The sequence below is a fragment of the Camellia sinensis genome, chromosome 12 (genome assembly GCF_055761805.1).
Source record: "Camellia sinensis isolate YWXY chromosome 12, ASM5576180v1, whole genome shotgun sequence".
Classification (NCBI taxonomy): domain Eukaryota; kingdom Viridiplantae; phylum Streptophyta; class Magnoliopsida; order Ericales; family Theaceae; genus Camellia; species Camellia sinensis.
Window position 1 is genome coordinate 150,121,599 of NC_138972.1, and position 16,576 is coordinate 150,138,174.

The 16,576-nt window shown below is 42.7% G+C and overlaps 1 pseudogene across 4 annotated transcripts; it reads left to right on the forward strand.

Moving 5' to 3' along the window:
- The first annotated feature begins 551 nt into the window (after positions 1–551).
- On the forward strand, positions 552–16,326 carry LOC114268146 (putative receptor-like protein kinase At1g11050 pseudogene; annotated as a pseudogene). Of its 4 annotated transcripts, none has more exons than XR_014347502.1 (2): positions 552–3,031; positions 16,094–16,326. The product of XR_014347502.1 is annotated as a putative receptor-like protein kinase At1g11050 pseudogene, transcript variant X1 (transcript). The 4 variants fall into 4 exon arrangements; XR_014347503.1 differs by having other exon boundaries at positions 552–3,005; XR_014347504.1 differs by lacking the exon at positions 16,094–16,326 and adding an exon at positions 3,257–3,413 and having other exon boundaries at positions 552–3,005.
- The last annotated feature ends 250 nt before the right edge of the window (positions 16,327–16,576 follow it).

Consider the following 16,576-nt stretch of genomic DNA (forward strand, 5'->3'; position numbering starts at 1 on the left):
AAAAAAAAACTAATCTAATCAGATAGCTATCGATATCCGATTAACGTGATTTTTTACAGGCATACAGTATTTAACGAGTTCTAGACATTGAACGGTTTAGATAATCAAAACAGAACCCGTGATAGCCCCTACGGATCGAACAATACCGTCCAGTGCAATACCCGAAAAGTAGCCAATCATTTCTCAGCATCAACTCAGCACCTCACACTCCTAATCTTCTCATACACACTAATTTATACAATTTTTTAATACACATTTTTTTATAAAAAGTCAAAAAATTAACTTAAATAACTATTTTTTTTTCTCAATTTTTTAATTTAAAAAATTAAAAAATACACTTATTTAAGACACCTCAAATAACCCTTAAATCTATCTCGTCGTCGTGTCAAACAAAAATATAAATTGTGGAGTATTTTGCGAAGGTGATAAAAAATTAATAAAAAAGTTACATTTTTGCGACTTTTTTATATAAAAAATTAAAAAAAATAAAAAACTGACTTTTTTTTAATTTCTTCCAAAAGGCCCCCGTGAATACACCCTCAATCAATCTTCATCAATGGAGAAAAACCCTCTCAAATCCTTCACGAACCTAACCGGACCTAATCAGGTGGGGTCCACCGTGGACATTTTTTCACTCCGATTGACTTGCTATTAGCTCTACTTGCCATCTATCTCGTCATCTCAAACAAAAATATCAACTGTGTATACACCCTCAATCAATCTTCATCAATGGAGATAACAAAAACCCTCTCAAATCCTTCCCCTCTCTAAACCAAACCCAGACCAAGAATTTCACAGACACACACACAGAAAAGATGAATCTTGCTTTTTTGTTTCTCTCTCTACTTTGTCTCTCATCATCATTTGCAGCAGCAGCAGTTACTCCTCCTCCTCCACCCTACTCCACCAACTCATCTTCATCTTCATCTTCATGTCCAATGGATCTAAGCTATGTTTCGAGAGTCCCGTGGCCAGTCTCTGATTGCAGAAACTACAACCCAGAAATGCCAATCAACAACTCCAACAACAAAACCCAGTGTTGCCAAACCCTCCTCAGACTTTACGAAATCTCCCTCTCTCAACACCTCAAAGAAACCTCTCTGTTTAAGCTCCCAGACCTCCCTACTTCTCTCTCTTGCCTCTCCGACTTCCAATCCAAGCTCAATTCCTTCTCCCTTTCCTCCAATCTCACCTCTCTCTGTTTCGATCCACTCCAATTCTTCATCACCCCCAACATCTGTGCCTCTATCGAAACAACCCATGACTGGGTTTCCAAGCTCGGCCCCTCCACTTCCCTCGACACCGCTTGTCGTCCCGATCTCACCGATCTCACCTCCTGCGACGCCTGTGTTGCCGCTGGGTTTCGAGTTCAAAACCAACTCATTGCAATCGACGGTAACAAAAATCACTCCACTGATTGTTTCTATTTGACCATTTTGTATGCTGCTGGAAATGTCAATCAATTTGGACCTGAAAGTATTGGTGCTATGTCTTGTATTTTTGGCCTTTCGATTGGTTCTCAATCTGGGTCGAGCAAGAGTCATTTGGCTATGGTGTTTGGACTCACCGGAGCCTGTGTTGTCGCCTTTGTGACGTCGGTTTTGTTGTGTTTTTATTGTTGGTGGCATAAGAAATGGGGGAATAATAAGAGTGATGCCATTGGTTTTGGGTTGGATATGGAGGAGGTGGAATCGAGGCCCCGAATGAGGCCTAATACGGGGTCAATCTGGTTCAAGATTGATGAGCTTTCCATGGCAACTGAGAATTTTTCGCAGAAGAATTTCATTGGGAGAGGCGGGTTTGGTGTTGTGTATAAAGGGACTTTGTCAGATGGGACTGTGGTTGCTGTTAAACAAGTGATCGAATCCGATTTTCAGGGCAAGGAAGAGTTTTGTAATGAAGTTGAGATCATTAGCAATTTGAAGCATAGAAATTTGGTTCCACTTAGAGGTTGTTGTGTGACTGGTGAAGAAAGTGGAGAGTATGAAGATGGGGAAGGCCAGAGGTACCTTGTTTATGATTACATGCCAAATGGGAATCTTGATGATCATCTGTTTTGGTCTGAGAAACAGAGTATGGTTAGGAAGCAGCCATTGACATGGCCTCAAAGAAAGAGCATAATTTTAGATGTGGCAAAAGGGTTAGCTTATCTTCACTATGGAGTCAAGCCTTCTATATATCATAGAGACATTAAAGCCACAAATATACTTTTGGATGCTGATATGAGAGCTAGAGTGGCTGATTTTGGGTTAGCAAAGCAAAGCAGAGAAGGGCAGTCTCATCTCACCACTAGAGTGGCCGGTACACATGGTTACTTAGCCCCTGAGTACGCGCTCTATGGGCAATTGACAGAGAAGAGCGATGTTTATAGTTTTGGGGTGGTTGTTTTGGAGATAATGTGTGGAAGGAAAGCTCTTGATTTGTCTTCCAGTGGATCTCCACGGGCATTTCTGATCACGGATTGGGCTTGGTCATTGTTGAAGGCAGGGAAAATAGAGGAGGTTTTGGATAGTTCTTTGTTGGGAGATGGAAATTTGGCGAATTCGAATCCAAAGGCCATCATGGAAAGATTTTTGCTTGTTGGAATTTTGTGTGCTCATGTGATGGTGGCTCTGAGGCCAACCATTTTGGACACAGTGAAAATGTTGGAAGGAGATATTGAGGTTCTTGCAATCCCTGATGGGCCGATGCCTCTTGGGCATCCTTCTTTTTGCAGGGATGGGAATACCTTCGGCATATCGCCAGTGTTGAGTGGACCTAAACTGAATTCTGGAGACATGCTAAGGTGATTGAGAGAACTTGTAACGGTTGTGTTTCTCTTCATTGATGAAGAGGATGGATGGAGATGGAAACCATGATCTTGGTACTCCTTTTTGGAGTTGGTTCATGGAATGAAATAGAGAAGATGAATTCAAGAAAAGGCCAAATTCCTCTAAATACATTGATCAATTGAAGGAATTGAAAATGGGTGTGAGCCTAGATTTCCTGCACCACGAATCTTTCTGGTATGTGGAATGGAAATGATAAAATGGTATGCCATATGTTTGGAAATGTGGTAAGATAAGATAGATTTGTATAGCTTACATGTAAGGTAGTTTTAAAGTAATTTTCTTTTAGTTCGTTACATATGAATTCTGTTTTTCAAGGAATCATTTTAAGGAAATATACTGAAAATTTTTATGAGATCGTTTTAGATAGGCTAAATTTATTGTTTTGAGCGAACTTATAATATTTACTGAACTCTTCATTGTTCAAGAGGATGAAGGGATATGGAAACCATCCTCTGGGAACTCCATTTTTCAGTTGGTTCGTGGAATGTTACAAAGAAGATAAGGATTCATGTAAGGCCAAAGTCCGCTATATACATTGACAATTTGGAGGAATTGAAATGGGTATTATGAAGAAATTAAATTGCTTCCTGTGTGGGTGAAAATCTGACCACACTGCCCGTTTAGTGATCAGCTGGAGAGCACAGGCGGAATAGATGGCTTAGGCAACCTGAAACAGAAAGAAAAAGCTCCGGCGGTGGTTCTTCCACCCGGGGGCACTCCGACGATCAAGTCAGTATATCTCTTAAAGATAATCAAGTACCAAACTGAATACTCAAAACATAAATTGCATACCTTAGACCCACGGGGGTGCCTCTCTTTTATAATATACTCAATCCAAGTCCCACTAGAAGTATGACTTCTATGAACTCCAATTTACTGCTTACTCTGGACTCTATGAGAGATAAAGATAAAACTCCTTAAGAGCTTTATCCTTATCTTGGTTAAGTCTCCTTCTTTGCTTTAGGACTCTTGTCCCTTATCTGCATATCTCGGAATCCGATATCTTCGGAGATAACCTCGACCTTGCCGAGATCACCTCGGCGTTACGACCAGGACACGTGGCACCTCGGCTGACACATCGGTGTCACCATGCCACGTGTTGGTATTCAGAAAATACATCTCTACAACTGCCCCCTAGGTTCTATTACCTCGGCATTCTGAGGTGATGGAACCTATTCCGCTATTTTGCCACTTCTTTTCTGAGTAATGGTTCAAAAAACTGTTTAGTCGAGATAATCCTCTTCCAGCCGACGTGTTCTCTTCGGAGAACAAGGATTCGATCGTACTCTCCCACGCGTATGAGCTGTCATGCATATCTAACCGTTCCTTTTCACGTGTTTTGTTTTCATTGGAGCGTGTCTGTGACGCGCCTGAAAGCTGTCTGTTCGTTCGTCAGCGCCGTCTGACGCGTGCGTTGCTCTAGGCGTAATAATTGCCCTATTTTTGCTGCCGTTTCAAATTTTTGACAAAACTCTTTTTGCCTCTATTTTTCCTTCACTTTTTCATTCTGCCTTCTTGCTCTTTCTCTCTCTGAAAGCTCTTTCTTCTTCGAATCCGCCATTGCTTCGATCTCTTTTCTTGAACTGCTCTTAATCCCTCATTCTTGCGAAGCCCTCTTTGCTGTTGCAACCAATTTCTGAGCTCGGCGAACATTGCCCCGGCTTCACTTGTTCCGGTAAGATTCATTCTCTTTAATGTTGATTTCTCTTTATGTGCTTTTGTCTGCCTGTTGCCATTACTGATCTTGTTCGAAGCCTTGGATTTATTTGTTTCTTGAATTTATGGCTATACCTTGAACTTCTATACTTTTTCACCATTCTCTTTGCCACTGTTCTTGATTCTTTTTTCTTCCCTGTATCTCTATTGTTTCTGAGTGCTATTCCTCTGTTCTTGAATCTGAAACTTCGTCTTTGTTTTCTCTTTTTTGTATCTGCCCCAGATCTATGCCTTCAATCTTGATCTTCATAGTTCTTAGGTTTGGGATTTGTGCGTAGAACCTTCCAATTTAGGGAAAACTGAAATAAGCCTTATCAGCCATTTCTTTGATCTTTACCGAGGTTCTTGTAAGCCTTCCTAAAAACGCCCGTCTTCTGAAACATATTTTAAATTGACATAATGGGTATGTGGAGGCACAGGGTAAATACCCCAACAAAACTTGAATACTTTAGGCAGGAATTCTCTATCCCAGCCGATGTTCATCTTAAACTGGCTGGGGACAGTGATACCATCATGCCCACAGACCATACGATGCCCTTCCCTATAGTAGCTTTCACCGAATGTGGACTCCGGCTTCCACTTCATCCCCTTTTCCGTCATGTTCTTTATTTCTATAAGCTGAACCCCGTGCAACTTACTATTAACTCCTATAGGGTGATCAATGGTATTATAGCCTTAGCTAGGCAAGAGAACCTTAGAATTACCCTGGCCGACCTTCAATACTGCTATACCATGTGCCCTCTTGACCTGAAGGATAGGGGTTTCGTTTATTACCTTAAACCGAGATCTACTCAGTACAAAATCGTAGCCGACCTCCCAGACTCCAACAAGGGGGCTGGAGATGATTTTCTCATTGCTTCTGGAAATTGGGAATTTGGCCCAGATGAAGATGTCCACCTCTACCCTCTTCCTCGAACAATTACAGAGGGCAAGAGTAAGAGCCCTGAGTCAACACTTAGTTGTTTTTATTTAAGTCCTTAATACTTTTTTGTTTCTGACGTCTGTTTCTTTGTCCTGCAGATCTTCATCAGCCACCGAAAAATTTTCGTCAATCCTTCTTCCCAGGAACAGATCTAAAAACACTCCTCAACCTTCCAATCCATAAACGAAAGGCCCCACTGTTACTAAACTTCATCCCTACATACAAATCCACTTTACCCGACGTCCCAAGAAAAAGAAAGAAGAGTCTTTCTCCACCCACAGCCACAACCTTAACTGTTTCTACATCCCGAACGGATCAAGAGTCCACATCTGACCTAGCCGATCTTCCATCAACCTCGGCCCCCTACTTAATACCAATTCCTGAACGTAAACGTCGACGAAAGCTTGTAAAGACTGCCGAAATGGTTCGTCCAAGGCCTGTCGTTCAAGACCTTCTCGCCGATCTTCTAACTGACGCCGAAGCCGCACCAACGCAATCAATGCTCCCACCCAAACCAAAGAGAGTTAAAAAGGCTCAGCCTAAGGCCAAGGCTACAGATGCCGAGGCTGAGGATGCTTTGCCGATTTCTAAACTAGCAGAAAGCAAAAAATCAGCCTCTACTTCAACCAAGAGGTCTGCTGAGGGCCAACCCTCGGGGTCTACACAAACAAAGAGGCCAAGGTCATCGTCTGCGACGACCTCGGCGTCAAAGAAGCCCGATGTTCCATGGGCTCCTGAACTAACCCTGGAGGACAGGCCTATCATGGCCAGTGAAAGTGCCGACGATATTAACGTTGGTGTCGCCCTTAGCACAGCTCTTCTCCTTCCAAATGATTTGGAGCGAAATGCTAAGCTTAGTGAGTATGAGAATTATGCTCTCATGCTCCAACATTCTGTTCATGTAAGTATTTCTGTTTGTATTTGTGTTTTTTCCTTCTGTTTCTTTCTGAGAAAATTTTCTAACACTTCTGTTTTCATCCAGGCCATCCAACACGCCCATTCATTTTCAATGCAATCCTTTGAAAATCGTCAAAGATTGGTTGATATGAAGAGGGAAGCATCTTCAATGAAGAGAGAGATAAAGGCCCTTGAAGCAAAAATGAAAAAACTGGAGGATCAGGCCGAGGCTGCAACGAAAGTCCAAACTTTAGCTCTTGAGAAGGCCGAGGCTGCTGAAGCCGTTAAAAAAGTAGCTGAAGCCGAGAAAAGAGAGGCTGAGGCTAGGAAGGCTCAAGCGGAGAAAGAACTCCAGCAGGCTCTGGCCACCAAAGAGGCCGAAGTCAAAGAGGCCGATGAAAAGGCCTATGCTCAAGGCATGGCCGACGTCGCAGAAGACTACAAGCTTCAAGTCAGGCAGGCATGCAACAGGGGATTTTCCCTTGGTTGGATGTCCTTGATAAAAAAGCTTGATCTTCCTGCTGACTCGCCATTGCGTCAGGCCGACGCTATTCCTTTACCATTTCCTCCACCTCCTCCTGAAGGTGAATCAGAGTCTGAGGCCGATGCCGTTGATGAAGATGAAGAAAAAGATGATGGTGAGGCCTTGGTGAGAAAACCCAAGGATACTGCCGAAGCCAAGTCTCCTCCTCCTGCTGAGCAGGTTATGGACTTAACTTTGGATGAGGAGGGTGATGAGGTTGAGGGGGTACCCAAGGAGACTACCACTGGGCAGTTATCGTCTAATCTTCTCTTGGTAGAAAGAAGTGTTGAGTCAACAATCATAGAGATTGATGCCGAGATACAAGCGGAAAAAGTGGCCGACGAGGTACCACCAGAGTCGTCCGAGGTCCCAGTCCCTGCAGTGGCTAACACTGAAGAATCTTGAAAAAATTGCCCTTTGTACTTTTTTCCTTCTTTTTCTGTTTTTTGTGCTTTGTACTTTTTTACTTTTTGGATAATGCAAAACTCTTTCTTTTGGCCGACGTGGTTTCTTCAATATGTAACTGCAACAGTTCTTCCTCTGGATGTTTTAATTTTGTGATATTCTGTTGACTGCTTCTGCATAGTCTTGTACTTAGAAAATATTTTTGCATGTTTCTTCATGTTGCTTCCTTTGTGCAATCTTCTCGGGATTACATATCTCGGGTATAACCGTAAGACTTTTACTTCGGCAAGATACTAATCTGCAAACTTTTCATAAATTTCAACAAGTATAGAACATATATTTCGGAATGTAAACTTTGCAAGCTTCTTCTCTATTCTTAACAAGTACTGAATGGTAATCTTAGTCTAACCTACTTGTAAATTGCTACAAATTTTAACAAGTAATGAACAATATACTTAGCCTTTATTTTAACCTGTAACTTTCTGTATACCTCAGCGGGTGGTCATATGTCGGCTTAACATAAACTTGTAAATTGCTATAAATTTCAACAAGTGTTAAGCATCTTCCCTAGGGTTTAAACAACCCACATATTGCTATGAGAACTTTAAGCAATAACCTCGGCCTATCTTCGACTTGTAAATTGCTACAAATTTCAACAAGTGAAGATAAGGAATCAGCTTAATTCCAACTTGTAAATTGCTACAAATTTCAACAAGTGAATTAAGGAATAATCTCGGCTTAACTTCAACTTGTAAATTGCTACAAATTTCAACAAGTGAAGATAAGGAATCAGCTTAATTCCAACTTGTAAATTGCTACAAATTTTAACAAGTGAATTAAGGAATAACATCGGCTTAACTTCAACTTGTAAATTGCTACAAATTTCAACAAGTGAAGATAAGGAATCAGCTTAATTCCAACTTGTAAATTGCTACAAATTTTAACAAGTGAATTAAGGAATAACATCGGCTTAACTTCAACTTGTAAATTGCTACAAATTTCAACAAGTGAAGATAAGGAATCATCTCGGCTTAACTTCAACTTGTAAATTGCTACAAATTTCAACAAGTGAAGATAAGGAATCAGCTTAATTCCAACTTGTAAATTGCTACAAATTTCAACAAGTGAATTAAGGAATAACATCGGCTTAACTTCAACTTGTAAATTGCTACAAATTTCAACAAGTGAAGATAAGGAATCAGCTTAATTCCAACTTGTAAATTGCTACAAATTTTAACAAGTGAATTAAGGAATAACATCGGCTTAACTTCAACTTGTAAATTGCTACAAATTTCAACAAGTGAAGATAAGGAATCATCTCGGCTTAACTTCAACTTGTAAATTGCTACAAATTTCAACAAGTGAAGATAAGGAATCAGCTTAATTCCAACTTGTAAATTGCTACAAATTTCAACAAGTGAATTAAGGAATAACATCGGCTTAACTTCAACTTGTAAATTGCTACAAATTTCAACAAGTGAAGATAAGGAATCAGCTTAATTCCAACTTGTAAATTGCTACAAATTTTAACAAGTGAATTAAGGAATAACATCGGCTTAACTTCAACTTGTAAATTGCTACAAATTTCAACAAGTGAAGATAAGGAATCATCTCGGCTTAACTTCAACTTGTAAATTGCTACAAATTTCAACAAGTGAAGATAAGGAATCAGCTTAATTCCAACTTGTAAATTGCTACAAATTTCAACAAGTGAATTAAGGAATAACATCGGCTTAACTTCAACTTGTAAATTGCTACAAATTTCAACAAGTGAAGATAAGGAATCAGCTTAATTCCAACTTGTAAATTGCTACAAATTTTAACAAGTGAATTAAGGAATAACATCGGCTTAACTTCAACTTGTAAATTGCTACAAATTTCAACAAGTGAAGATAAGGAATCATCTCGGCTTAACTTCAACTTGTAAATTGCTACAAATTTCAACAAGTGAAGATAAGGAATCAGCTTAATTCCAACTTGTAAATTGCTACAAATTTCAACAAGTGAATTAAGGAATAACATCGGCTTAACTTCAACTTGTAAATTGCTACAAATTTCAACAAGTGAAGATAAGGAATCAGCTTAATTCCAACTTGTAAATTGCTACAAATTTCAACAAGTGAATTAAGGAATAACATTGGTTTAACTTCAACTTGTAAATTGCTACAAATTTCAACAAGTGAAGATAAGGAATCAGCTTAATTCCAACTTGTAAATTGCTACAAATTTCAACAAGTGAATTAAGGAATAACATCGGCCTAGCTTTGCCTGAGTTTGATATGTCTTCAATAAACATCCATGCATAACTTTATCAATCATACATGTTGAAAGGATTCTGAAAAGACTTTATTGATGATATCGGCCAAACAATGATGTTTATCTAATGATAGAAAAATTTCAAATTACAAGTATTCCAAGGTCTGGGCAATGCTTTGCCCTCATTGTCCTCAAGCCGATATGCTCCATTGCCTAACACTGAAGTAATTCTGTAGGGTCCTTCCCAGTTTGGGCCAAGCTTGCCCTCCCTGGGATCCTTCTTGTTCCCGACGACTTTTCTTAGGACTAGGTCGCCAACTTGAAAATCTCTTGGATTAACCTTCTTGTTGTAAGCTCTGGCAAGCTGTTGCTGGTATGCTGCGAGCTGAATTGCAGCTTTCTCTCTTCGTTCTTCTAATAAATCCAGGTCTCGGGCTAAGAGTATGTCATTGGTGCCATTTTCTACTCCCTGGGTTCTGATCCCTGGGATGCCGATCTCTAATGGGATGACTGCTTCTGTGCCATAGGCCATGGCAAAGGGGGATTCTCCTGTTGATCTTCTCGGCGTAGTCCGGTATGCCCAAAGTACGTTGGGCAACTCGTCCACCCACTTTCCTTTTGCTGCCTGGAGCCTCTTCTTTATTCCATCTAGGATTACTTTGTTGGATGCCTCTGCTTGCCCATTGCTTTGAGGAAAACTCGGTGTTGAGAAGTAATTCTTGATCTTGAATTTTGCACAGAAGTTTTTGATAAGTTTGCTGTCGAACTGTGTTCCGTTGTCGACAACTATTGCTCTTGGAATCCCAAATCTTGTGATGATGTTTCTCCATATAAAATTCTTGACGTCCACATCTCGGATTTTGGCAAGAGGTTCTGCCTCTATCCATTTTGTAAAGTAGTCTGTTGCTACCAGCAAGTATTTTCTCTGCCCAGTTGCCTGGGGAAGTTGTCCATCCAGATCCATGCCCCATTGGGCAAATGGCCAAGGGCTGGATACTGGGTTTAGGTCGGCAGCTGGCTGATGTATCAAAGGTGCAAACCTTTGACATTGTTCACACTTTTTTACATAGGCTTCGACATCCTTTTGCATGTAGGGCCACCAATACCCCTGGGTAATGGCCCTGTGGGCTAACGATCTGCCCCCAGCATGGCTTCCACAAATTCCTTCATGAATCTCGTAAAGAAAATCTTCAACCTGCAAAGGGTGTACGCACCTTAAAAGTGGTCCAGTGAACGACCTCCTGTAGAGATGGCCTTCCGCTGTTAGACTGAATCTGGCCGATTTCAGCCTAATTTTATGTGCTTCTTTGTGGTCTTCTGGCAGCTTCCCCTCTTTTAGGAATGCAATGATTGCATCCATCCAGCTTGGTCCAAAGCCCACGCACATTGCTTCCTGTTCGGTGCTCTGTTTATCTATGCTCGGGGCCGACATGTAGTCGATCATAATTGTCCTCGTTTTTCCAGTTTGAATTGAGCTGGCCAGGTTGGCTAAGGCGTCGGCGTGGGTGTTGTCATCTCGGCTAACTTGGAGTAATCTGCAGTTCTGGAATAGGGCTGCCAGTCGGATGACTTCCTTTGCATATGCCGACATTCTTTCGTCTCTGGCTGCAAATTCTCCTGTTGACTGGTTAACAATCAGTTGTGAATCACAAAAAACAATTACCTCGTCTGCCTCTGCTGCTGCTGCTAGTTTTAGCCCTGCAATTAATGCTTCATATTTTGCTTCATTATTGGAGGCTTTGAACCCCAGACAGATGGATTGTTCTACAATTTCTCCATCTGGAGATATCAGCAGTACTCCTGCTCCTGCTCCTTGGCGGTTTGAACTTCCATCCACGAATAGTCTGAATGAATCGCCGATGTAGATGCTGCATGGTCTGAGCTTTTCTTTCTCTTGCTTTTTTGTCTTTGACTGGGATTCTTTTTGCTTGTTGGGGCGATGCTCATCCTGGCTCGACGGAGCCCGAGGTGTGATGGCTTCAGGTGTGAGTTCTGCGACGAAGTCGGCCAAAACTTGGCCCTTTATTGCTGTTCTTGGCCTAAATTCTAGGTCAAACTGGCCCAGTGTTACTGCCCATTTTGCTATCCTTCCTGTTAAGTCTCCTTGATGTAATAAGGACTTCAGTGGGTGCTCTGTTAGGACCACAATCTTGTGTGCCTGAAAGTAATGGCTCAATTTCTTTGAAGCCATTACCAAGGCTAGCATTAATTTTTCCAGTGGTAGGTATCTGGTTTCTGCGTCAGCCAAAGTCTTACTTACATAATAGACAGCCTTCTGCTCCCCTTTTTCCTCTCGGATTAGCACTGCACTGACTGCGTGTTCAGAGACTGCTAAATACAAAAACAATTCTTCCCCTGGAATTGGGTTAGAAAGGACCGGGGTTGTGGTCAAGTACTTTTTTAGGTCGGCTAGGGCAGCTTCACATTCTTCTGTCCATAGGAAGTCTGTGGCTTTTTTCACCAGGTTAAAGAAGGGTCTGCACTTGTCTGAGCTTCTACTGATGAATCGGTTTAGGGCTGCGGCCCTTCCAGTGGGTATTTGAACTTGCTTTGCCGATGTCGGACTCTGTAGTTCCAGGATGGCCTTGATTTGGTCTGGGCTGGCCTCAATGCCCTTTCTTGTTACCAGATATCCTAGAAATTTACCTGACCCAACTCTGAAGGCACACTTTGAGGCGTTGAGTCGGAGCCGATATCTTCTGAGTATGTCAAAGACCTCTTTTAGGTCAGCAAGATGACCTTTTGATTCCTTGGTCTTTACGACCATGTCATCGATGTAAACTTCTACTGTTTTGCCAATCAGGTGTTTAAACATCTTTGTCACTAACCTCTGATAGGTTGCTCCTGCGTTTTTCAGCCCAAAAGGCATTACCTTGTAACAGTACAGGCCTTTCGGGGTGATGAACGCGGTCTTCTCCTCATCTGGAGGGTACATAGCAATCTGGTGGTACCCTCTGTATGCGTCTAAAAAACTCATCCTTTCATGTCCCGAAGTGGCGTCTACTAGTTGGTCGATTTTGGGCAGAGGGAAGCTGTCTTTGGGGCAAGCTTTGTTGAGGCTGGTAAAGTCTACACAAACCCTCCACTTGCCATTCTTCTTTTTTACTACTACTGTGTTGGACAGCCATGTTGGGTACTGAACTTCTCGGATGGCCCTGGCTTCAAGGAGTCTGTCTACCTCTTCCTCTACTGCTTCGACGTGCATTAACGTCGGCCTTCTAGCTCGTTGAATCACTGGCTTTGCCGATCTGTCGACATTCAGACTGTGGCAAGTGACCTCGGGGTCAATGCCAGGCATTTCATAGGGTGTCCAGGCGAACGCCTCTATGTTTGCCCTTAAAAAATCTTCTAGTTCTTTTTCCTCTTCTCTAGCTAAGCCTGAGCCGAGAAGAAAAAATCGTTCTTCGTCGCCCTCCTGGACGAGGATTTTCTTTAGCGCCTCTTCGCTCTTCTCGGCTGGTTCTTTCCCGACGTCTTCTAGGACTTCCATGTTTTCATCTTCAACTTCTACTTTCTTTGGCTCCCGTATACTACAGGTGGACTTTATTGCTGCCATGGAGCAATTTTTGGCTTGTAGTTGATCCCCTCTGACTTCTTCAATCCCATGCTCTGTTGGGAACCGGAGTAGTTGATGCAACGTCGAGGGAACTGCCCCCATTGCATGCAACCACGGTCTTCCCAAGATGATGTTGTATGGTGAAGGCGTGTCAATTACCAGGAATTCCGTCCTGATCTTTTTAGTGCCGGCTTGTACTTCTAAGCTTGTTGCACCCAGTGGCCATGTCGGTGTTCCATTAAAGCCGACCATCGGGCCGTTTGATTGTTCTAGGTCATCGGGGTGCAGGCCTAGCTCTTTGTAACATCTGACATACATGATGTCACAGGAGCTGCCTTGATCTATTAGGATGCGTTTTACTTGGCACTCCCCAACCTGGAGGGATACTACCAAGGCATCATTATGCGGATGTTGGACCAGTTCTAAGTCGGCTTCAGTAAAGGCTATCATTGGCCCTTGGCATTCTTCTGGCCGATGTCTCTTTTCCCCGACTTGGTAGATATGCTGTAAATGTCTTACCCTCTGGGTTTCTCCTCTGACTTCGTTTTCGTTGACCCTTGAGTGGATCACATTAACCACCCTCGGTTCTCCTGCTTGTGGTAGCTGTGCTGGGGGAGGGGGTGCTGCTGGTGCTTGAGGCAACCTTGCCTGCTCTTCCCTTGTTCTGGCCTCATCGACCAGGTCCCTCAGAAGGCCTTGTCTTACTAGGTCCTCCAAGTGTGCTTTTAAGGCTCTGCAACATTGAGTTGGATGCCCTTCTTCATTGTGGTAGGCACAACGTCTACCAACGTTCCTTCCCATGAATTCCCCCGGTGCTCTTGCTGGTGCCCTGAAGTATGGTTGATTTCGAATCCGATCTAAGATTTTATGGATTGGGATCCGGAATACCGTTGTTACCGCCTGTTTATTTCTTAATTCTATTTCTTGTTTGGTCGGCCCACTGTTGACTCGGCCTCGCTTTGGCGAGCCGTTTCCCTTTTCTTGTTTCACCTCTTTGTTTCCCGATGTATCTTCCTCGGCCCTGGCGTATTTCTCAATTCTTGCCATGAGTTCTTCCATGCTTTTTGGCAATGTTTTTGCCAAAGACTTCCGTAGTGGGCAGTCATCTTTCAGGCCGTTCTTGAAAGACACGACTGCTACTTCCTGGTTGCATTCGGGTATTCGGTTGAACACCTCGTAGTACCTCTTCGCATAGGCCCTAAGGCCTTCTTCCTTGGTGATTCTTAGAGCCATCAAAGCATCAACCCTCAGGGGTTGCAGCTTGTTGGTCACGAACCTGGCCACAAACATCTCGGCCAAGCCTTCCCATGTCTTTATGCTTCCTTTTGGTAACTTATGGAACCAATCAGATGCAATTTCCCCAAAGGATGAGGGGAATACTTTGCAGAGCAACGGCTCGTTCCCGCTATATAATGCCATTGAATTTAGGTATAGCCCAACATGAAAGTTTGGATCTGACTTACCATCATAGATTTGAAACCTCGGCATACTGAATCTCTTGGGCGGTTCGAATTTGTCCAGTTCCACCGAGAAGGCTGTCTTCGGTTTTACTGGGGAGTTTACCTCGGCTTCTGCATTCTGCTGCCTCCTCTTGAGGTAGTCCCTTAAGTCTTCTTTGCTCCTCCCTGGAGCTCGACTGTCTTTAGATTTTAGTCTTTTTGGTACACTGCTTTCGGCCTCGTGGTGGGTCCGTTTGGATCTTTCTTCATGGGTTGTGTCAAAATGGAGTACTTGCCCCTGAACATGTCGATGTTCTTTGGGGTTTGGATTCTTCATGTGGTGTGTCCTTCGGGACTCTTCTTGCCTCGGTTTTTCCCGTCCGACTTCCCTGGAAGGCCGATGAGAATGCCTTCCGCTCCTGGTATGCTGAGGGACCTCGGGGATTGTTTTTCGTCCACCCTTCTGGGTGTTGGTTGCTGGCATCGGCGTATCTTGCAGCGGGTATGGTGGCTGCATAACATTATTCTGCATCATGAAGTTGACGACTGACTGAAGGTCTGACAACTTGTTCGCCAGTTCTTTTACTTCCTCATCCCTCCGTAGGCACCTGTCCCTCCATACCTGGAGGTTATCTTCATTGTAGTACTTTCCTTGGTTTGCTCTTTTTGACATGTCGCCTTCTGGGATGACGTCGTTCTCTCCGTGACCCTGGTCACGGGCTTCTGCATTGTGGTTATCTCCTTCGATGTCAAGGTCAATTGGTCTGCCACTCCCAGTGGGAGCGTCATCCCCAATATTTTCCTGCTGTCCGTTACTGGCCATCTATTCTTCCTTCGTTCCCACAGACGACGCCAAATTGTGTGGGTGAAAATCTGACCACACTGCCCGTTTAGTGATCAGCTGGAGAGCACAGGCGGAATAGATGGCTTAGGCAACCTGAAACAGAAAGAAAAAGCTCCGGCGGTGGTTCTTCCACCCGGGGGCACTCCGACGATCAAGTCAGTATATCTCTTAAAGATAATCAAGTACTAAACTGAATACTCAAAACATAAATTGCATACCTTAGACCCACGGGGGTGCCTCTCTTTTATAATATACTCAATCCAAGTCCCACTAGAAGTATGACTTCTATGAACTCCAATTTACTGCTTACTCTGGACTCTATGAGAGATAAAGATAAAACTCCTTAAGAGCTTTATCCTTATCTTGGTTAAATCCCCTTCTTTGCTTTAGGACTCTTGTCCCTTATCTGCATATCTCGGAATCCGATATCTTCGGAGATAACCTCGGCCTTGCCGAGATCACCTCGGCGTTACGACCAGGACACGTGGCACCTCGGCTGACACATCGGTGTCACCATGCCACGTGTTGGTATTCAGAAAATACATCCCCACACTTCCCATTAGATACCCTGAGAAATGGGTGTCGGGCTTCATTAGATCACCTTTAAAATGGTGGGAAAACAATAGAAATTTTGTATCTTTTACATCTGTCCCAAGTGTTTGCAAGATTCCAATCTTTAATCTGTTTGTTCCATTTTTTGTCAGGAGTCAACAATTCTCTATGGAAAGAAGTGACATTATCCCAGTAACAAATGACACATACGACACCTTTGTGGGGAGCCGACCACAGCATATGTAGAATTCACACAAATACATGATCTCAAATGTTATTGGGTAATGTCACCAATTATATTGAATAATTTTTCTTTTGTGCGGCGCCCACCACAGTTGGTTTTCTTTCAGATTCTGTTGTTTAATAAGGTTCCAACACCCCCCCCCTCCCCCTCCCCCTCCCCCTCTTTTTTGTTCGATATTATTTATAAATGAATTTTATTGATGTGTACTCTTAAGGTATATACTAAAATATTTCAAAATATTGTATATTACCATGAAAGTGAGAAATTTGATGATTATCAGGTATGTCCCAATGTAGATAGATGACTAAACGGCATAAATAATTTGACCAACTAGTTGAGAAATATGACTTGTCGTGGAATTTGATGATATCTTAATGTATATATCACACTA